This window comes from Lycorma delicatula, chromosome 10 (genome assembly GCF_047948215.1).
Source record: "Lycorma delicatula isolate Av1 chromosome 10, ASM4794821v1, whole genome shotgun sequence".
NCBI lineage: Eukaryota > Metazoa > Arthropoda > Insecta > Hemiptera > Fulgoridae > Lycorma > Lycorma delicatula.
The window spans coordinates 18,491,552-18,516,387 of NC_134464.1; the positions used below are offsets into that span (position 1 = coordinate 18,491,552).

General features: G+C 28.7%; 1 long non-coding RNA gene across 2 annotated transcripts in view; it reads right to left on the reverse strand.

The window, feature by feature from the left end:
• Nucleotides 1-347: 347 nt before the first annotated feature.
• LOC142331645 (uncharacterized) overlaps nt 348-24,836 on the reverse strand; it is a 65,703-nt gene continuing 41,214 nt past the window's right edge. The window contains exon 4 of one of the 2 annotated variants that reach the window (XR_012758061.1): nt 348-388. This is a non-coding gene — a long non-coding RNA (uncharacterized LOC142331645). Of the gene's footprint in view, nt 389-19,849; nt 20,049-24,836 lie in introns of those variants that run through there. The other variant, XR_012758060.1, reaches the window with a different exon arrangement.

Genomic DNA, 24,836 nt, shown 5'->3' on the forward strand with positions numbered 1-24,836 from the left:
AAATCAAATCAGAACTAATGAATAGCCATAGTAGCTAGACATAGAAAAAGGTACTATATAAGCTTTACTCAATGGTTTAGATCTCTGACTGCCATGACAAATCATAATTGGGCCACTATAATCTACTGCGCAAGAAGAGAATGTTCGAGAAGGAATCACTAACAGATGGTAACTGACCAAGTTGTTGGGATTAAGTTTTTGCATTAAATCTAAAACACATAATTTATGAATAATTGACAAATTGATTCTTTTTGAATTTATTATCCAGTACTTCTGACTCAGAATGTCAAGGTAAACAATTTACAAAAACTTTTATTACATAATTAAATAATTTTTTATTTACAAGACATCATTTACATTCATACATATCATCCTTGTGCTTCTGGATCTAAACAGAAAAAAGAAAAATATATTTGCAAGTTTTTTTAACGTTTTATAACTGAACTGAATTCAGAGACTTGTAGAAATCTCTGAATAATAACAAATGATTTGTTATTTTATGGGGAAGAAAATAAGACTTGAAAATGAATATTTTATTTTATATAACTGAACTGAATTCAGAGTATAAAGTCAAGAGCAGTGAGGCATAACTTTTTATTAATGAATTTAGCGATTTATTATTTTATAGGAAAATAGTAAATAAGACAAAATTTTGCACACTATTTCGAATTTATTATTAATAAATAACTATTTTACGCAAAGGATGTGCTAAAAAGAAAAAAATTCATACTGCTGTATTTTTTACAAAAGAATAAAACAATTAAAACCTATAACTATTTTGATTGTTATACAGATGAGATGAATTAATTTTTGTAGCGTGTGAAAATGCTATGCCTAAGTATTCAGAATGCCTTGCCTGAGTCTTAAGTGTTCAGAATTGATAACGTTCACACTTGGATGTAGAATAATCAGATTAGCATGGTATTGTAGAAGATAGCTTTGAATTATTTTTAAGATTCTTTGTCTCATTATCAAAATACATGGATTGTGATTGGCATAAAAAAGTAATGAGTATGATATGTTCAGACTGTTTTGATTTAATATTGTGAAAGAATCTGAAACAGAACCTATATGTTCATAATAGAACAGAAGAACCTTTGTATATAATCTAATACAACATTAGATATACAAGAAATTAACATAGGTTTACGCATTTCTAATTAACATTCAGAATTCAAATTACAACCATTAAATATAACAGCCAATGAGGACCATGCCCCCACAGTGACATCAAGTAATTTGATGTAATGCCAATTGTTAATTGAAGTGTTACAGAATTTCAAAAATGTTTCCTATAAGTACTTTCCAATTTGAAGAATGCCCATGAATCAGCAAAATACTATTGTGGAATCTATATAAATGTATCTCATCAAATTGCATATAACACATTTTAGATACCTTCACTAATAAACGTGTGAATAATAAACAACCAGAGTTAGAGTCTGGTTAATGTGATTTTTTTTTAAGGGGACTAGTTTCGATTTAATTATACGGTTGGCAAATGTAAATGCAGCAACCATAGCCCTTAATGGAGGCATCAGAAAATCCATGCATTTGAATTGAATGAATTTTACTATCATTGTTAGTAGTAATAGATCTATGATCTTAATTAATCCAATTAAATGCAATTGATTTTACAATGAAAGCCATTTTATCACTAAAGGTTTGGATAATATTTCATCCCAGTCAAATTTGAGTCCACCATAGACACCTGCTCTGGTGAACACAATATCCCTTTTGGTATACCTAGAGGAATAGTTCTTGCTTAGATAGTATGGATGAATTACGATTAGATATAGAAATGATGCAATTATTAGAAAACTATGTATGAAGTGAAAAACCATGTTGTTTTAATAATTTGGAGATTGTCTTTTTTATATAACTTCATTTAGGTTGTTTGAACCTGTAATGAGATCAACATAGAATTGCATAATGTTTTATCTCCTGATTTGGAGAATCAGGCCAGAGAATCCGTTATAAATTAAAATCACTAGAATTACAACATGTCGATACATTTGTTTAGGTCAGAATAAGTCTTGTTGGACAACACGTCTGACTTGTATCGTTGAGAGAACCATTAGTGGCTTTAGCTGAACCATCGAAAACCACTCAAGTTTAATTGTCAGACTAGTTGATTTAAATGCCAGGTGGGGTAAGCAATATTTGATTTGTCTATCAATAAATGAGTTAAGTAATGACATGTGATCCAAATCTAAATATAATTGTATGAAAGTGGAGTAGTTATATTTAAGATTGGAATTATTGTTTAGCCTTCTTTCCAGTAATAAAAATATTCTTGCATTTACGGAAATCGCATAGCCTTATTGGATTTACATAGTAATGAATATCGCATAGCCTTATATTAGTGTGGTTTATGTATTAGTTAATTTCCTCAATCATGTAAAATTCTCAAGTACAGTTGAAAAATTTGTGGAAGCCTTACAAGAAAAGATACAATGATATTATTGCCTTTAGAGTTAATAGGAGAGCAACCACTGAGAATATATCCCAGTTTGGTTTCTTGCATAAGGTTTAGAATAAATTTCCTATGTAAAATAATACTGGGCTCCAACAAGGATGTCAATTTCATTTGTTATGTTAAATTCAGGTTCTGCAAAAAACATTACAAGATAAATCATCTGAAATATCAAAGGTGTATGTCTGTAGGCTATTTGTTATTTCTATTAAAATAGTACACTAACATTCAACATTCGTCAACAGAATAACCCTTTGTTTCAGAATAACTATGTTCCAGAAATTCTTTCCGTTCTACAGAAAAATTTGAAACTTCCTTACAACAATATAAATAATTAGAATTACAGATTAAATATTGTTTATAATTAAATTTTGAATAACAGCTAAAATTATTTGTAATACTGCTTGTTAGCATTTCCATTGAAACATTTTATTATAAGATTTAGTTCCATCATTGTCTCTTTGGAGTTATTTCTTAAGATGTCTTGATGGTTTCACCTACTTTCATTAATATTTTCAAGCATTTGTTTCTAGATTAAAGAAATTCTATGAAATTTTTAAAAGTGTGATACCTTTGATTTGAAAGTTTTTCCTTCCATATTCTGGAGGAATTTATTTTTGTTAACTACTGAACAATAAATTCATATGTTTTAATTGGCATATGCATTGCCTGAAGCACATTTATATATGAAAATACTTCTATAAATTTGGATAAATTATCCAAAGATTCTACCTTTATAGAATTTAGTTTTAAAATACAATCTGCATTATGAGATTTAATTAAATATTTATTATCAAAAGTCCTTTTTAATAGATCTATTGCAATTATATAATTTTCATTCGTGAATGATAGATTTTTAATAATAACTAAGACTACATACTTCAAGAAAGGATGTAGATAATGCTAAATAAACTGTAATAATGTTGCTACAAACATACCATAATGTAGTCACAAACATATCAGGTGTGTAAATATGAAACTGGAATTTTTATATAGAAAATACATTTATTGTTATGAAAATGATAAATATTTATTCAAAATATTGTCCCATTGCTAGCTTTACGTTTTTCCAGTCTCTGATAATTAATTAATTAATTAAAAAATTTGCTCTTTTGAGGCAAACCAGTCATAAAGCCATTTTTGTACATTTTCATAAGAAGTGAAATGCTGCTCAGCAAGTGCACGTCCCATTGATGCAAATAAATAGTCAAATGGAGCCATGTCTGGTCAGTAAGCCACATGCAAAAGTATTTCCCAACTGAACCCCTCAATCGTTTCCTTGACCTGTTTTGTTATGTATGATGGTGCATTATGAAGCAAAATCACTTTGTTTTGCCTTTTTTGATATTCTGGTCGTTTTTCACGCAGTGCTTGATTCAAATCTATTATTTGTTGTTTGGTAGCGGTCAGTATTAACGGTTTTGCCAGGTTTTAGCAGCTCATAATAGATCACACCCTTCTGATCCCACCAAACACAAAGCATTGTCTTCTTTCCATAGCAATTTGGTCTTGAAATCATGTCGATGGTTTGCCTGGATTTACAAATTGATCATTTACGCTTAGGATTCTAGAAATATATCCAGTTTTCATCACCTGTCACAATTCGATGGAGAAATGACTTTTGTGTTTTTGTTAGTTAGTTTTTCATCACAATTTTCATCTCAACCACTTTTTTGCAATAATGTTAACTAAAATTTAAAATCACAACTATATAATCCATCAACCAGGGTTGTTTTTTTTTTAATTTAAATTTTATATAAGCTTCATTTTTCTCAGAAATTACATTTTTATCACGAATATTAAAAGCATGGAGAGTGTTTTCATTGAATTACATAGCAAATTACGAATGAAATGATTATAAAATATAATGAAGGGCGCCCACGCTTTTATTATTCGTAATATAAAATGTAAAAGGAATTTTGTTAATAAATTCATTCGATATGCATTATTATAAATAAATAAATAAATGTTCGTAAAAGTATATTCACTACCGCGAGTAGAAACGGATTTATAGATAATTTTCAATATAAAATGTTATTTGAATATAATCAAAGAGTTTATTATAAATATTTATTCTTGATTTAATATGAAAGTGAAATTATTTTCCTTTTTTTAGTGCATCTATAAAATAAAACCGTATTTTAAATTAAATTTTTTTTTATTCAATTTGAGAACACTATTTGAGATTCATTGTAGATGTATTAACTAATTGTGAAAATATTAAATGGCCACCGTTTTGATAGGGTTGTGGTAGCCCGAGATCTTTTACCCCGATTCTTGTTTTTTAGAGCATGCGTGTATGGTAATCTAATACCGAAATATAAATCGTTTGGATGTTGGAAAGTTTGCTAAATTTTATTTTATAAGTTTGTTTCTTAGTGTTTGATTGTTGAATAGTTATGCAACAGGCACTGTAGATGATTTCTGTTATAAGATCTAAAAAAACATTAAATGACCGCCAGTTTGATTAGAGTTGACGTAGCCTGATAGTTTCACATAAACGTTTCTGTTTTTCAATGCCCTTTAAAATTATGAGTCATAACTCTACCCTTTACATTTAAAATTTTTGAGTAGTTCACCCATGGGGATCGCCTGCTGACTTAGGGTGACGTGTGGTCGCATAACCAAAAAAATAGATAATTTTAAGATACTAGAATTTGCTAAATTTAACTTTTCTATTTTTAACTGTTGAAAAGTTATCTAAGGATTGCCATATTTTATTAGGATTCTGTATAATATTCCCCGTAAAATTAACGGTAATTTTTTTCAAAAAAACGTTACTTATATACGAAAGTAGTACTGTAGCGGTTTTTTAATTTCTTAAATGAGTAAAGATTTTAAATTTTGTATTTCATCGTTTTCATATAATATATGCTGTGTTATAAAAACACAAAGATTAAAAGACAGACTCCATGGAAGCTTGCTCGGTTATTAAACCGAAAGGTCTCTGGTTTGATTCCTGGCTAACCTTAAAAAAAGTAAATAAATCAACTTCAACGTAGTTAATAAACATTGACGATTTAAAAAAAAGTTTTCTATTAAAATGAGACAGAATAATTTTATAAAAAAAGTTTTCTATTAAAATGAGACAGAATAATTTTATAAAAAAAGTTTTCTATTAAAATGAGACAGAATAATTTTATTTATGAACTCACCGTGCAAAGCCGAATAAAAATTCTTAATTCTAATATATTTCTTTTAACATTTAGTACAATCTAATACTTACATTTGATTATTGTTTTTATATTATCTACCTTTATTACCACAAAACACAGTAAAACTGAAAATAAAACTGTTAAAAACGTTCGTAAACATAGGCTAACCTTTCAATCTTAAAATGTAATCATAATTTAGTTAAATTACAATTAGGCATATTTAATTATTAAAATCTTAAAACCAATACAATAGTTTCTTAAAATATTGCTATAACCATTTATTTTTTATGTTCTTTCAATTTTTTTGCTCATTACGATAGATTTTAATTTCACCTAACCTATCTTTGCCCAAAACGTATGATCTAATCATCTGATATGTGTATATACAGCTGCGTCGATCACAATTTTTTTTTATTGATGAGTATTTTTATAAAAATAGAAATTACATTATTTTTATAATTTATAATAAAATAGATATTAAATTATATTTATAAATAAATATAATAAATTAAAATTATTCATTGATTAAAATTAGAAGTTATAAATGCAATTAAGAAAGTTAGAAATGATAACGACGATCTTGTTTTCGACGTTAGTCGGTTTACGTGTCTCTTCGTCGTAAACTACCGAACCGTAAACGTTATATACGTCGTTACTTTAAAGTAAAACTAACCAGGATTTTAAGATGAAATTAGGGTAAGCTTATTGAATACAACATATTTATGCGAGAAATAATATTATTTTATAGTTTTAATTATTTTTAACTGGATTATTTAAGTAAAAGTCTAACGTAAATGGTTACTGCGTTTTAGTAGACAACGTGGCTCATGCCTTTGCTCAAAATTATAAAATGTAATGATATATTGTTCATTTAATATAAATATGCATTGACAGAGTTACATGATGATGTATTTTTTGTTATATTTTAAGTTAATTTGATTTGTTTGCTAAAAAATAGTTTATCTAGAACATTCCATGCTTTAATGGTGACATATTATTTCCTTTTTTTCTATTTTAGTAATGTAATTAAACATTTTTATGCATCAATATTTTCAATTCAATATATTTATATTGTCTAATTCTATAAGATTATTTGTTTCCATATTTTGATGGAATTATAAAGAAAAATGTTGCAACTAAATGGCTGCTACCTTACATAATGCAATATTATTCATTGTAGATTTGAAATTTTGCTTAGAGAATTTTAATTAATGTGAAACTGAATGTTTCAATCTTTATTTACAGTAGAATTGTTAAAATGGTAGCTGCAGAATGAAATTGGCTGCTATCTTACATATGTTTCTCATTGCAGCCTGTTGAAATTTCTTTACAAACTTGCATTAATTCATTTGATATGAAACTGAATGAATCATATTTACAGTTGAAATTTTACCTTGGTTATTGCAGAATGAAATTACTTCTTATTTGTTTCAGCGACTTATAAGTACCAGTTACTAAGAAAGACTGGTATAATCTATCCTATTTTATAGCAGTAATTTGAATGTCTTTTATCGAGATTACATGATCACTTTTAATTCTTAAATAAACAAAATATATCAAAATTATTTATTGTTATTTAAGTACTTTTTATTTGGGCGTAACATAAACCATTGTTTTCTGTTATTTCTTCTGTTTTATACAAGTGTTATTGATTTTATTTCACGAATATTTTTTTAAATAATTTTAACTTTATATACATATTAATAATGTTATTTACAAGTTTTTTTATCATTCATCTAATCTTTTTTCAAAATTTCTATAACTTTTAATTAATGAAAACCTGAATACAATGTAACTTTCAGAATAGATCATAGTTTATACAAGATTTTATCAAATAAATGTCCCAAAAAAACTCTTAGAACAATTATTTTTTATAAACGTAAATATTACTTTGAAAAATTCTATATTGAAGAAACAGGATGTAATTTCAGTCAAAGATAAAAATGAAAAGATATAACTGTCTCTTCATCTTAAATAAAAATAAATCATTCATTAATATATATGAACTTTTTCGATTATACTGACATATCTCTTGTGCAAAAGAAAAAATAAAAATAAAAAATATATATACCTTAACATCATTTCTTTTTTTTCTTTTGCTACAGTTACAACACCGGTCATTTATTACAAAGGTTTAAAACGTTTGGATGACTTGAAGAGTGTCAACCATAATTATTACACTTAATGTAACAAAAATGATTGGAAGCAAAACTACATTTGTTTGTAAGTTGTGCTTCTTTTTCCAGCGCATGTATTTTTTTACAGGTATATAAGCAGTCTTATTTATTTTTGTTAATATGTGGTGCATATTAGAATAAATATTTGCATGATGGTTTTAAGAAAAATATTGTGTTCCGTCCAGTAGGCCTGTGTGTAGTTTTTGTTTATCTATGGTTGTATATGTGTGATTTTCAGTTTTTACCTATAATTTATTTATTAGGTTAAGTGTATGTTTTAAGTCAGCATTGCGTCCACCCTCTTCACCTTTAGAGTACAAACACGATATGTGATTTCATAAGATTTGTGTATAAATTTTTTTTTACTAGAATTATTAAGGTTTTAATGGGATTAAGATGCATTAACCTGTGGGGAAATTTATTTTATATGAAATTATATTTCATGTGGAAATGGAATTTTTATTTATATTTTGTCTTAAATTCACAGTTCAGTAAGAACGAACACAGTATGTAATGCACTATTTTCAAAACTAAGTGCATTATTATGTTAATAGAAAATAATTTAAAGAAAAAAGTTAATTATCTTTATTTTAAATAAAGGTTAGATTTAGCAATAAAAATTTTAATTCAAATTAAATTAACTTGCGTCTTGCATTCCTATTTTAATAAAAAATATTCAATTATAGATTAGGAAAAAAATATACATCACCTTATAAGAATTAATTAACAAACACCGATTTTAACTATTGTATTCATTTCGTAGTAATGAAAGATTTGAATTACAATAAATTACTAAAAAAGAAGTAATGTAAATTATAATACAAAAATAGATTAGAGTAATAAAATAAAATAAAAATTCAATCGAGTTAAAGTATGTATGCTTTTTTACCATCAAATTACTTTTTAAAAACAGATTTGCATTTTGTTATAACAGCAAAGGTAACTTCAGTACTTTATCGGGAAAAAAAAGATATTATAGGTTACATACTAATTTAACCCACCGGGTTAGTCTAGTGGTGAACGCGTCTTCCCAAATCAGCTAACTTGGAAGTCGGGAGTACCAGCGTTCAAGTCCTACTAAAGGTATTTATTTTTATTCAGATTTGAATACTAGATACCGGTGTTCTTTGGTAGTTGGGTGTCAATTAATCAGACGTCTCAGGAGTGGTCGAACTGAGACTGTACAAGACTACACTTCATTTACACTCATACATATCATCTTCATTCATTCTCTGAAGTAATACCTGAACGCTAATTGCCGGAGACTAAACAGGAAAAAAAAGAGAGCTGGGGGAGGGAGCAGAATCCAAATTGGGATTAAGGGCCCGTGCCGCTGACTGAATAAATTTGGTCGATTCGTGTACTGCATTATCCACATGGGCGGTTGATTTTAAAGGCAAGTCCAAACCTTGTATTTTCCTCCAAAAAATCTCGAAAACGTCGTTTACTGGTCAATTTATTAAATAGAGTGGGAGATCGAACAGTTAGTATAAAATATATATATACAAATAAAGATATGTGTATTGTATAGCCGTGAAACTTGAAAATATTTAAAACAGCTTTTGATTCTATTTTTTTATCAGACAACCCGATATCATTCCAGATTGCTAGTCTCAGGCAGTCGATCGTTTTTTCTCAAGACGATTGATTAATATTTTCAAGCGTTCACTCAAATCTTTGCAACATACGTTCAAGGACATTCATCGGCCCGTGAAAATTTTGGTTATCAATAGTTTGTTGATCATAGGTACAATTCATTTTAACTTTTTCACGTATGTAATACCAAAAATATTCAGCCTATTGTTATATTCATTATTATTGTTACTACTATTATAATTATGAAAACCATTATTACTACACGAACACCTCTTCTTTTAGCACTCAAATTGTTATTATTGACATTAGTATAATTATTATTATCAGTAGAATTGTTATTAGTTACAATTCTGAAAGATAGGGCGGGCTTGATAGAATAGACCTTAGTTTTATAGTATTGATAGATTTTACACCCTTTGTAACTCGCCGCAGCTGACGCAGGAAGCTGGAACCTGTGGTGCCTTATAACAGACTGTTATGGCACGATCTGTACCACATTTTACACAACGGTGCGGGCGATTGCGTAGATCTTTGGTATGGCCAAAGCGTTGGCAACGTTTGCAATAGACCGCTTATTTTTTAACATACGGAGCTTCAGAGCTTAAAATTGTATAGTTGAGAGATTTCACGTCAAAAATTTCTTTATTATTAGATTTGGGCACCAAATCTATGAAATAAAATGGCAGGGTTCCTTCGTTTGACGATGTAGAACGTTAATAACGTCTCTAACCTCGTGGCTAAAACTTCGTCAATTCATCAATGATTACCGATTTATCTTCCGAGTGATGCACGCCTCGCATGACCACCCTATATACTATTTCATGTTTCAAGTTTATATGTAAAATTACATAATGTTTTCAAGCATTTTTGACGTTATAATATTACATATTTCAATATCAACCGGCAGAACTTTTACCGTGTGGCCAGATTTCATTGTTGTCAGTTTATATTTAATAACATTACAATTAGGAAATAATTGTGAAAGACAATTTTTCAATTCGGTTATCGCATTAACGCCTGTTACAAAAATAGGTTCAGGTTTTAATAATTCTGCACGTCTACCTATGTTGTCAGCAGTGTTTTCAAGAAGACTAAATTTATTTGATGTAGAACAGCAAAAGTAGATACGCTATATTAGCCGATTGTACGCGAATATTAGGTTCAGTATAATTTGTACGTTGGCGTTTTTTTTGCCGCTGGAATTTCATCCTTCTGCCGACTAACATTTTCGTTTTGTATGCGCAATATTAGTATTGCTTGTCGGGAAGGGTTTGCACTAAAATCCGTAATATCGCTTTCACTCTCTGCTCCTGAAAAGTCACTCGTGTTATCGATAATATCGTTTCTAATTAAATTACGCCGCGGTTATTGAGGGGTCCCTATCGGAACACTTAAGAAGCCGCGTATTCTATTACCTTGTAGTTTAGGGTTTACACGAGATAGTAGGTTATTGTTTACATGCGATAATTCGCTGTTGCTAGGAATAACAGCTTGTAGACGGTCCGTAGCAACGCTCAATAGATGGTTATGTCGCTTATTTAAAAACGACACCGAATAAAAATATTCCTTCTTGAGACAGTACTAAGATAATAATAAACAATATAGTATATAGATAATATAGTCTACAATATAATACCTGGTGATATTCGGTATAAGATAAATTTTCACTAGAAATCACTAGACTCGTCTGTCTTAAACTAAAACTGAACAACTGATTGAAAATACTTTTAAAAATTGTGTATTGTTTTTAAAAGCGAAGAATTTTATCTTAATTCCTAGTAATTTTTACGTAATATCTACAAGGACGATGTCATCCCTTTGAAAGTTCGACGAAAAAGAGGAGACGTGTGAAAAATCAAGTAAATTTTCATCGCCAGCCGTTATGTTTTTCATATTTGAATTCATATTTGAATTCATATTTTAATTTGTGTTTTAACCTTAAGTAAACATCATATTTTAAAATTATACTAAATAAATTTCGTTAATTAGTTATAATTTTAATCGGTTAACAATTTTTTTTATTTATTCATATTTATGTCTGGGGACTATTTAATTATATATTTCTACTCTTAAAATTTAGGTCGGCAACTAAAAAAAAACAAAACCGTATTGTTTATTAATTTAATTGTTTGTAATTCAGAAAATTCTACTCTTGTTAGTTTATTTAAAGAAAAAAAAAAAATTGCAGTTAAAATTTTATTAACTTTTGTGGAAAAACCATTAAAAAGAAATGAAATAGAATCCTTAAATAAAATTTAGTTAAAACAGCGTATTAATAAAATTTAGCGATATACAATAACGAAAATTCCAGAAATTAACTCTGCTATGAAGTTAAAATGATCGTACGTTTCGCACTAATTTTCTAATTTGTCTTAATTAGAAGACAGCAAAAAGGTTATTTGTATAATAAAATTGATAATTGCAGTACTACAGTTAGACTGAATTTTATTAGTACCAAATTATCAGACTATGTATGATTTTTAATAAACTAATGAAATATCGAAGTGAAAAATATCTCTCTAAATATTGTCGTCTATATTAGTTGTATTAAATGTTTTTAACAATAAGTAGAAACTAGCGCCCGGCTCTGAACATATCCCACTTGTTTATTTTCTTAAATAAAAGATAATAATATAAATAATATTCAAGGTCTAATGAGTCGAAATTTAAAATAATTGTGTAGTTTCAACCCTGACTTGAAAGGGTTGTCATCAACCCTGACATAAGATGTAGTTGAAATGAGTTTAAATTACAATATTTTTGTCTATGTAAAACAAACTTTATTATAAATTATTCACTATTATATTTATAACCAAAATCTCGACTGAGGACAAGGTTTTAATACTGTCTAAGCTTTGTGTAGCAGTTATTAATATCCTGTTGATGTTATAAAAATGTATACGTTACTGTTTTCTTTCATTGCCTGTCGTTAAAAAGTACACATTAGATGAACGGTTTAGTTTTAAACATTTTTATTAAAAGTCCTGGGTTCGTTTCCTGATAAGGGGGATCTTCTAAGGCGAGATAGAAGAGTGATTCTTTAAAGATTTCCCTAATTACAAAGCTATTCTCAAACAGATAACTAATAAAATATTTAATGATACATTTAACCTATGTTTTATTATCTGATTTTTCACGCTTTAAAAATTTTATATAACTAGTGCGCGTGTACTGTTTTTTGTTTATTTTTTTTTAAATAGAATTGCATTTGTAAAACTGTTTTTCCTTATAGAGTAACAGTATATTATTTTATTATAAAATTTAAATAAAATATAATTTTGATAAGAGAACTGAATTTGGCAGTTATAATGTAGGTTTTCCTTTTAACGAATTTCCCATTTCATCTTACTCATTTTTAAACAGAATAGTAAATTCTTCGTTGAGTTTTTAAGAAAGTTTTGGATCCTTTCCGTAAAGGAAAATTAAGTAAACTCATAATTTAAATACCTAGAAAAGTTATTGAATTCCGTTTCCGCTAATCAACAGCAAAAATAACTTTAAAATTAGCGTAATTTTCAACTGAACTGAGATATATATAAAAGGTAAATATTGGCTTGACTCAAATATATATCTGAAATCTAATATTATTTCAGTCGCTTTACATGTGGTGTAGATTTAATCGGTCGGGTTTTGTAAGTAGTTGCAGCAATCTTATTTTACTTATTGTTAAATCTACAACAGAAGGAAAGTACTTCTCTTATCAGTAAAAAAATGACACCATCCCGTATTTTTTTCTCGTATTTCTCGACTAAAATTTATTTTTTATTCTTCGATGTTACTATTTTCACTGACGTCTCTGCTGCGTCAGAACATTTTGTAAGTAATATTGTTTCCTTAATTCATCATGTTCAAATTTTATTTTATCACTAGGATCCTTCGTCCGCGCTATATTCATAATTTGGCATATGAAAATATTACTACCAAATCGAATGTCGAATCTATGCCAATTACGAGAATGGCTTACCCTGATGATGTAAATTCTTAGTTCAGGAACTAAAATTATACAGAATGTTACTCTGTACAGCCGTAAATTTGTAAAGTGTCGTCATTTCCTATAATTTTATTATCAAATTAATTTATTTTTACGTATATTATGGCGCTAATACAAACTGATATTTTATAGACGACGAATTAAATTTAGTAAATCAAATAATTACTGTTTGAAGTCGATATTAACATAGACGTCATTAAATCTTGGTAAAGGAAGTTATAGATTTTTATTTATAAGGTTTTTATTTAATGACTTACATAGCAGTGAGATTGATGAGATTTAAACTGCGGTTAAGTTTCCAGGTGTCATAAGAAAGTTACAGGTAAAATTTCGTAATGACTGGTTCCGTAGTTTTTGCGGCTATCGGGTATCGGCACGCCGTCAATATATGTATAGAATTGAGGTTAATTATATTTTTTTTTGCTGTTAACTTATATTTTTCAACAGTAAAGGATTTACATTGTTTGCCGTTATTTAAAATATTTCCTTGATATTTTTCTACAAAGTATGTGATTATTTTTTCCTAATGTGTCAGAAAAAAATCTATTGGATTATATTTAACTATACTTCTGTAAATGATTCTGATAGCGGTTTATTTATTATATCTTTTTTTTTAATAATTTTTATCTTCAAATTATATTTTATAAACATTACGTTTAATTTAAATATATATTAGAATTAAGATTCATTATTAATTATTTTATCCGATCCTTTTATTTTTAATTTTAAGATCGATTGACGAATTAGTTAAATGTATTTTATTTGAAAAATATATTCACGTCGGTATAAATTGAACGTAAAATATTCAATGGAATATAAAAATTCATATTTCATTGTTGTGCAAAGGTTAGTTCATTTTTTACCAGCGACTGAAATATCAAACATACAGCTCTCTATAATTTTAATATATTTATAATTAGAACATACGTACAGAGTGTTGCGGGACGTATTCGCCGAACTCCAGAAACTGATTCAGGACACCAAAAGGTGCAAAAACGTTCAAACCGACTAAGTCCTGCTTTGCTTTGTTTTCCTTCTGGACGCAATTTCTATAGGGACGATTGATTTGCAGAGAAATGGGCGTATAAGTAGGAGGCTTCCTGGAATTTCAACTTTTATCCCTGGATATATCTTTCGGAACTTTTTCCAAATATTTTGCATGAAAGTACGAGTGATCTTATGTAAGCGAGCGTAAAATAAACTTTGCATAAACGTCGCAATATCTTCTTTTTTTCGCTGTAAAAGGAAATGAAAATTAAAATACAGAATTTTTAATAAATTACTAAAAAAATCGTCCAAATTTGCATCGATAAATTTTTCATACCGCATCATCTTGTGAGGTTTTGCTGATGAATTTACACTACCTGATTCTGATTGATGTGATCAAAGAGAATGTTGACAATCAAGGACACAGGATTCGAATCATTGTCAATGCTCAACATCAGATTACAAAGGAACTAATACTGACATTTTTTATTAATCTAGAACCAGAAGATAATAAAAATACATATCCATTCTCGATATATGGCCAACTGCAATGTTATGTTTGAAGAACCTAGTAGGTCTCCTGAAACTCACCCGGTTGGTCTAGTGGTGAACGCATCTTCCCAAATCAGCTGATTTCAAAGTCGAGACTTCCAGTGTTCAAGTCCTAGTAGAGACAGTTACTTTTATATGGATTTGAATACTAGATCATAGATACCAGTGTTCTTTGGTGGTTGGGTTTCAATTAACCACACATCTCATGAATGGTCGAACTGAGACTGTACAAGACTACACTCATACATATCATCCTCTGAAATAATAGCTGAACAGTAATTCTCAGAGGCTAAACAGAAGGAAAAAAAAGACACCACTGTATGAAATGCGTGGCATGAATAGAACCTCGGATAATCAAAAGAAAGACAGAAATACTACAACTACTTGTGCATTGTGTTATTATGACCATCCTGTGAACTACAAAGAATGTAGAATGTATAATGAGATACTAGAAAGAAAGGAGAGAAGGAGAACGCTTTAAGCATCAAAAATCACTTCTCTTACAACCTTTCAAGGTGCATAGGACAGATCCTTTGATCTGAATATCAACTTCCACTTGCTGAATCAGGGATCAGCTGGGTAGGCAAAAGCTCATCCTGGTAATCAAGTGAATTTCAGCACTCATCATTTGATCATCCTTGATTATTTGCTGACACAGTGGTGCATAACAGTGTTGATTACCAAGTATAAATTTCAGAAGTTGACACTGAACATGGAGTTTCTAATGCAATAGATCAGGAACCTCATAGGTCTACTTACAAAAGTGATCACTAAAGTTCTGCTGATAGCAAACAATTTGAAAATTGCTACTAATCGTATGCAACTAACCATCCAAATGGTAGAGGATAACACATGGTAGTACTCCACTTATGTAAAAAAATGGGATAAAGCATATTCAGTTCCCAGCATTTAGGACTACCTTTCAAATTATTGGACTTTAATGTGTACATTGAAGAGTATTACAAGTAGTGTTCAATTGTATTGTCTATTAACACTGTTAACTATTGATGATTTTAATGTGGGTTGTAAAGTTTGATTCTATTATCTCACTTATTACTATTGTTGTTATTTTATTTATTTCTTGTCTCAATTGTTATTTTTGTTTAAATCTCATATTACTTTTTTTAATTTTAAAAATTTATTATTTTTATTTGTTCTGTTATCTATCACTGTCTTAGTACACTCTCTCATTATATGCTGTTCTTGAGAAGTAATGTATATTATTAATGTTTGTCTTTGACGAGGAGTGTTACTGGTTAGTTTCATTCATGTTAAAGTTTGTCATTCGATTTACTTATAGTTTCTAAGAAAGTAGGAAACCAATTGTAAATAAAGTGCAGTAGAAAAAAATAAATATATTCTTCATATTCCAAAGTCCACTAGGCGCATAATTATTTGGAATCTCTTTACTTCTCTGCGTTCTTTTTCTTATTTTAATCAGATTACAGGCTTCTTACCTTTGCATTTTTGTGACTAGTTTTTCATATAAGCAGTGTTTTGTGTATTCACCCAATTTTAAATAAAAATAAAATAAAGATGTAACTAATAAAAACCCAACTACACTACTAAAACTAATAAATATATTTTTATAGGTCTTCTTTAATTTTTAACTTTTTGAAGTAGATGCCAAATAAGGGCTAATAAACTGTTCATAATTATTTATATTTAAATTTGTTCTTCAAAAAATAAATGGATATTTTATTTTATTTATTTGTGCCATAGATTAATATTAAGGAATCTTTATTATTTTATCAATAACAATTATGTAAAAGTAACAATGATGGTAATCTTGGCCCATAATTAATAACAACATTCAAGCAAAAATTAAAAATAAACCAAATAATGAAATTGATTTTATTTTCTGAAATTTGTAACAGGATTATTAATTTACTTTAGTACATGCTTAATAAGAATGTGTGAATATTCTACATATTTCTGCAGAATACAATTTCATTCAAGTTATCAATACCATTCACTATTTATTTCTGTAACAGCGGATCATTTTAAAACTGAAATCATTCAATTATAACACTGAAGAATAACAACTAATGAGTGAGTAAGCATATGATAATTCTCACAACTCTGGACATGGAAATGGTAAATTGATTATGAGCAATCAGTTTTATAGACAGTAGCACAATTTTTTTTCTATCAAAAAATCATGTTTTGTTCAAAGGATCATTAAAAAGAATTTTTAATTGATAATGTATTCCGTTCAACTGATGCAAACCTAATCTAGGTTTGTAATTCTGGACTGATAAATAATTCATTACATTTTTCTAAAGTCAATAAGACTCATTCCTCTGTACCAATATATATTTTTTTTTAGTACAGAATTGTAACAGTAAAAAAATATAAAATATTTATTATAACCTAACTGTGCATTTATTATTTATAAAAAAAATTAAGTTATTAATTGCTGATATGTATGTATGTAATAAAATAATTAGGAAAAATTTAAAGATTTAACTCTTTAACTTTGTATGAATTAAATATATTTGATTAGTAGATAGATAATCATAGGAAAAATTTCTGTAATAAAAGTTTTCTTTCCCTCTTAAATCTTTTATTGTAAAAAAAGTTAAGATTTGTATCTTTTATCACTCCTTAACTAAAATAATGAAATGAATGGAAATATAATAAAACGAAATATCACATAGATTATGAATCTGGCTTAAAGTAGAAAAGCTTTTCCATGACAAATCCTTCTTTATATTTCAATTTAAACATACTCTTCATAATTTTCAATTTAAACATACTGAGAAAATCTTAAAAATTTTATTGAAATTAACAATTTTGATTTTACACATGGAATGTAAAACAAAGATCTCAATACATTTGAACAATATGAAATTTATCAACCCTGAACTTAAAAAAATTAGAAGTTACTGGAACTGGACAACTGTAAATGAAGGCCACATAATGGTTGACTTGGAAATATTGTATCATGAAAGATGGATGTGCAGAATGTCAAGAGATTTTAGAGGTGCTACGTGTGGATCAGATTATTTTATCTACGATCTACGATAAAATTGAGCTGTGAATATGCAAATCAAAAAAATGCTGTCACAGTTGGTAAGGGAAATTTGCAACATGATATTAAGTACAAGCTGTTTTCTTTGAGAGATGATTATACAGTATTTTCTTATACAAGTTACACTTAGCAGAGAAAATGAGATCTTACAAACGGGGTGATATAGAGCAGCAGTATGGAATGAAGGACAATAATCATTGCGCCGCCAAAGAAGCATTGGAAAAAGTTGTTAAAAGTATGAGGAGAAAAAATTACTATTGGTGGTCTGAAGAAATGGCAGGTTTGGTGGAACAAAAGAAAAGTGCTTATCAAAAGTGGTTGCTCTCTGCAGACCACTTTGATAAGATAGAAAAGCTTATCTAAGATGCAACTACAAAGTTAAAAAGGTGAAAAATGGTTTTTAAGAAGAAACATGTAATAAAATAAATGCTTCGGTGGGATGCTCTTGATGTGAAGGGTGTTGAATTTTATGAAAATAGATATCAAACAGAATTTAAGGGTAGAACCTATTAGCACTGAAGAGTGGAAAATATATTACCACTCTTACAGCTATTGTCAGAGAAAGGGATAAATTTAGAAAAGTAGATTAGCCTCAGAAATGGTGGATTCTAGTTCCATTAATTTGTCAATGAAGTTGGTGAAGGATGCTTTGAGGGGAATGAACAACAGTAGGTGACTGGGCCCTGGAAGTATACACATTGAACTGGTTAAGAACACTCCAATAGTGATGCTGGAGGCAATTGCTGATTTGTTCACTGCTTGTTTTAAGGGCAATGGCATTTTACATGAATGGAAGTTACAAAATTTAACACCTGTATTTAAGAAAGGTGGTAAATTGAACTGTAGAAATTACACAGAGGTATCAGTGTTACAAGTTCAGTATAGACTGTATGGGCAGGTAATAAAACAGCATACTGAAGATCAGATACAGGAATTGGAGAAGCAGAGTGGTTTAAGACCTGGCTGTTCTTGTGTAAATAATGTTTTCTGCATAAAACAGTTTATTGAAAAGACATTAGCCAATAATAGAGAGCTCCATATAATATTTATTGACTTCAAAAAAGCTTATAATAGTGTTCCTATTAAGTATCTTTGGACAGTTATGAAGGACTTTGGAGTTAAATAAATTTATAAAAACATGTAATTAAAAATGTTTATCAAGCTTCTAAAAGCTAGGTAAAGGTTGGTGCAAATTTTTCTGTTGACTTTGTTGTCACTAAAGGTTTACAGCAGGAGTGTTGTATTTACCCAACATTATTTTTAATTTATTTGCACAAGACTGAAATGCTGGACTAGTAAATGTGATCAAATGGAAGTTCTGATGGAGGAAAAGTATATTTACAATTTATTATTTGCAGATGAAAAGGTTATTTTGGTAGAGGATAAGAATGATATTTTGAATAATATTGAGTAAAGACATGGTACGTGGAAAAAAAAGTTAATTGGTTTTTAATGTAATATGTAAATTTACATAAAAAAATTTTAACAAAGTTTTTATAAAATATTCTTTAAATAAAAATATATAATCATTACACAAATGAAAGTGAAAATGAATCAACAGAGGACAGAATACAGTTCTATCACAGGTTCTGTCAAAAAAAACCTAGTCTGTGCATGCTGGATCTAGATAAATAACTTAGTACTTAAAAGGTTAAACTTTATTTATATACTCATTATATTAAAAATTTACCAATACTAATTATGTATTAAATAAATTTACGCATATATTATTTTAATAATGCAAATGAAAAACAATGGTATTTTCACTTATAATTTGCTTCTGTACTGTGTAATATTTCTTTTGAAGAAACTTTTAAAACATTCTAAATTGTAAAATCTATCTTTGGTCATGTTTATATTGTACTGGAATTATTTTTTTTATTAGTTATTGAAATGTTACATTGTCAAAAGTTCCAAGTAATTAACTAATAATTAACTTGCTTAATTTATATATTAAATTTAAATGCCTTTAATTTTAATTATGTGTATTTAATTCCTTTTTATTTAATTAAGATATAAGTTTTTGTAGTTTCTTCCTTTTTCCTTGAAAATTCATATGTAAAATAGATTTCTGCTTTTTCTGGAACAATGTTACATTATTAAATTTAAAAATCGCTTATACTTTTTGTACAATATATAATAAAACAAAGTATTTCTAAAAATCACTCCATTCTTTTTCACACAAATAAACACGTAAACATTCACAAACAGTAAGTACACTCAGTAGAACAAAAGTAAAATAAATTACTGAAACTGCTCTTATTTAATGATGTTTGGAGAATTAATTACAAAAATATCTTACATTTGAATATTAATAATACCACAACCATATCCCAAAAGTACACAAAAACTGGTTTTGAATGTATGATGCGTTAAGATACAACACCCAATTCTATGTTTGCCATCACACTTAGGTACAGTGGTAGAAGCAATTTCCTTCATTGCATCAAAATACTCAAAGAGAACCATTTCTGCTTCTCACAATATTTGTAGCATAGATTGACTATAACCTTTACCTTTCATAATTCTTAGCATTATGCCACTAAGAAGTGCCTAGATCCTAGCTGAGTTCTAGTTTAAATAAAATGGTTAAAGTTAACCAGATGATTTTGAAGGTTCTGTTACAGAGAACCTTCAGCAAATTAATCTGAACAAAGGGAATTTCTGTTCTATTTTAGGAAATTTTCATTTTGTGGCAGACTGCTTGCTGTTTGGTGTTTCAGGTTTGTTGATAGTTCATATGCAAACAGAATTAGTGGTTTTTGTGCTTTTATATTTCATTGTCAATTAGTTTTTGGCCACCTTGTCAGGGTTTCTGTTACAAGTTTGTTATACATTTCTAATTAATACAATGGATGTAACCCCATGAAAGTGGTAAAAAATTGTTGCTCTGTCTCAACACACACAAATGATTCAAAGACAGATTGCCAATGAGGGTAGTGTGGGGTTAGGTACTGTAAATGAAATCGTGAAAAGGTTTAAGGAAACAGTTTCCGTCTCTCCAAAGAGAAAAGGAAAATGTGGATGGAAAAATCCACACCTACACTGGATCGATTACTAATAAGAAAAAGCAAAACGATTGTCAGCTGTTGATCTTAATAGGGATTTGAGAGCCAGTGGGACTAATGTTTCTAATATGACAGTTTGTAGAAGATTGTTGGCATTGGGAAGGATTACTCGTAAATCTAAAAAGAAGCAGTTACTGACACAGGTTATGAATACAAAAAGACTTCAATGGGAACAAAGTATGGACTATTGAGACGTAGAAAAAAGTTATTTTTTCAGACAAGACTCATTTCTTTGTACAAGGAGAGAGAGCAGCTACATTCGTAAGTTGGCAGATGAGAAGACTGCTACACCAGCACATCTGCAACAAGCTCCCACTCAGCCAAAAATATGTTTTAGGGATGTTTTATTCATAAGGGGGCAGGAGCACTTACGCTTGTGGATGGAGTGATGAAATCAAACCAATACAATAACATATGCCAAAGAAAAATAGTTCCACTTATGCAGAAGAACCCAGAACTCATTTTCCTTCAGGACTTTCACCAGTCAGCAAAAGAGTTTGTCAAAAATCAAAAAAATTGAGTGCTCTCGTGGTCAGGATTCCCTGACCTGAATCCCATTGAAAATTTATGGGTCATACTAAAAAGAAGATTTGGAAAAATGAATTGTAGTACATAAACAGACCTTATTAGTTCAATGATACAGGTTTGGTTTCGGGATGAAGAAATTAATCATTGTTCTACCTTTGTGGAATCATTACCAAAGACGATTAATGAGATAATCATAAACAAAGGAGGACACAAAGTATTAAATTTGAGTAAGTTTGATTATTAAACATTTTTGCTTTTAAATAAAAGATTTTCTGTTAAAATTACTGTGTTCGGATTAATTTGTTTGCCAATGTATTTAATAGTATCAAATTATTGTTAATTTTAAGTGCTTAATAAATTATTATGACATTGAGACAAGCATTCACTTTTAAATATCTAGATTTATCATGCATATATCTACACTATTTTAGTGTATATCTATTTCAGATTTAGTAATTTTATTAAATTAACAAGTAAAAAAAAATAATAATAATAAATTAGGAATTAGTTTTATTATCTTTAATTTATTAGCCATGAAATACATTATAACTTCATTGTGTTTCTTACTGGACTAAAGAAATTAAAAAATACATGAGTTTATTATTGGGTGTTTTTACAGCCGTTACAGCATTTTCTGCATCTACTCCAAGCCTTCCTATCCTTGGTCACAAAATATGTGTAATATTTGTCTTTGCATCTAGCAATGTTTGATACTTATTTTTGAACATTAAAATCTTGAAAAAGCTCCTCTAGTAAATAAATCAATGTTACATATTTTGTTAGAATTTCATGGATTGGAACCATAACTCCTCCTGGTTTTACTCTCTTAAAAACTCTTAATTCAACCGACTAAAAGTTATTGAGCATTTCTATGCAGGCAAAATAGACACTGTTGCATTGATTTCCTTCAAAGTGGAATGGACCAGTGATACCAAATACGGAAACTTTGCACAATCATTATGGAGGGGAATTTTTAGGATCCTTTGGGTTATTCTGTAGCCCAAAAACAAAAAGTAGAAATCTGATGAGGCCAAGTCAGGACTGCATGGGGGGGATGCGGTAGTATTTCTTAATGCAATTTATTTATGGTTTCTTGGATTACCTGAGCTTTGTTAGGCTGGGCATTATTAGTATGTAGAAAGATGCCTTTGCACTGAGATTCTGAGCATTTTAACAATACTGTCTTCACATTGCTGACAAACATGTCACAGTAGTATGAGCCATTTACTGTACATTGATATTCTACAAAAATTTAGAAAAAAGCAGGCCTTTTAGATCACAATTGGTTGTCATCATGATATTTCCTGCTGGTGGTTAGGTTCAGAATTACTTCATACTTGGTTTTTTTATTTCAATTCCAGTTGATACCGTTATTTAGCTCTGTGTACTTTTGGTGGGGGGGGGACACTTATCAACTGTCTTGGGACCCACCTTGTGCTTATTTTACAGCACTTGAGCTTGTTGGTGATGTTATGAACTGTTCACACACATACTTGTAATTTTCAGCCATAATCTCGACCGACTAGTCTTTTAGGATGGAACAATCTATGAAAGTTTCAAGCACCCTAGTTTAAACCTCAATCGGACATCCAGAACGATCCAAACCTTTAAATTTTTCTACTCGCTTGTAAAAAATTCTGCAATTCGTTCAACTTTGTCCATATTGTTTGGCCATAAGAATAAAAATGTTAACCAGTTTTTCAGCTTCGGAAAATAAAAATAAATCACTCTTCAATGTTCAACTAATTCATAAATTTCAAATGAGATTATAAATCAAAAAATTGATCAAAAGTTACAGAGATTACAACTTGCTCTTGAATATTTGGAACAAGTTTCAATTTTTCAGGTTTATTTTTACTGTTTAAAACATTAAGACGGTATTATAACCACATTATTGTTTGGCCTTCATAGCTATTTGTGTCTTTAATTATAGAATGACCCTCATATTAAAACATTTTTTAAGTAATTATTAGTTAATTGTATTGTTAATTAGTTTTCATTCCTATTGTTACTATAAAATCAAACTACATTACTCTATGTTAAAAAGTGGTATTTTATTTTCTATGTGTCTTTCATGATCAATCATAAACATTTTTTTCAATCTTAAGCCTTATATAAAATGATAGTATTTGTTTGTCAAAACACTGCTAAATATAGAGATATTTCTACCAGTGGTTGGTGATTAATTTACTTGAGACATCTGCCCTACAAAATTCTTAAGAGGAAATAAAGGTACTATTTTATTTGGACAGATAGATAATACAAATCGTTTTTCATAAATAAGTTAATATTGATTTAATTTTTTGTCATAAATTTGTTGGATTTATATAAAAATCTGTATTGTTGAATACATTAAAATTTTCCTTTCTAAGGAAATATTTGTTAGTTTTGCACCTCAGAGATCATACATTTTTCCACATGAAAAATTGGTCCTTAATTATTTTAATCATTTTCAAAAACTGAGAATATATCAAGAATCTGAATAGGTTGTCTTTCAAGATTGATCTAAATTATGCATATTGAATCAGTCTCATTTTTAATGTTACTGCAGTTTTCACCTTTATTAATACGTGTGTACACTTTTAGGAAATCAACTGTTTAACATTTTTGAAGTTTTAAATATAAACTAATTTATAACAATCACAACATAATAAAAAGTTTTATCTTACATTTTATCACCTTAAATTTCTTAAATATCTCATTCACTTTAACCATAAGCATTCATCACTGAATTATAGTAATATAATACATGTAATGATTTTTTTTTTGTAAAATATACATTTTGTAGAAAATTTGTATGATGTATTTAATTTGCCAATTTATTATTATTATCATAACTTCTTATTTAATTTACAATCCTATAATTATAGGATTATAACAGAATGTAATAAAATCTTGAAACAGTGTATTGCAATTATATTTAATACACAGCATTGAGAATACAAATATATGCTTTTCAAGGAAATAGATTATGTTTTTGTGTTTTCGTTTTTGAAAAAGATTTTTACCATGAATATTGTAACAATGTAAAACTTATGATTTATGATTCATAAATCAAAACTTGTGTATCATTTTATGATTCAACTGATATCTAAGTAACTGTATAACTGATTTTAGTAAAGTCAGCCAACATTCATCACATTATCAACCCTTTAACAAACGCAACGCGGAACTGTGAATCACAATCAGTTAGTAAAACTATTTTGAAATCTGTTTTGATGCATAGCTTTCTTTATCGCTTATAAGAATCATGATGAGAGCTAAAAAGGCCA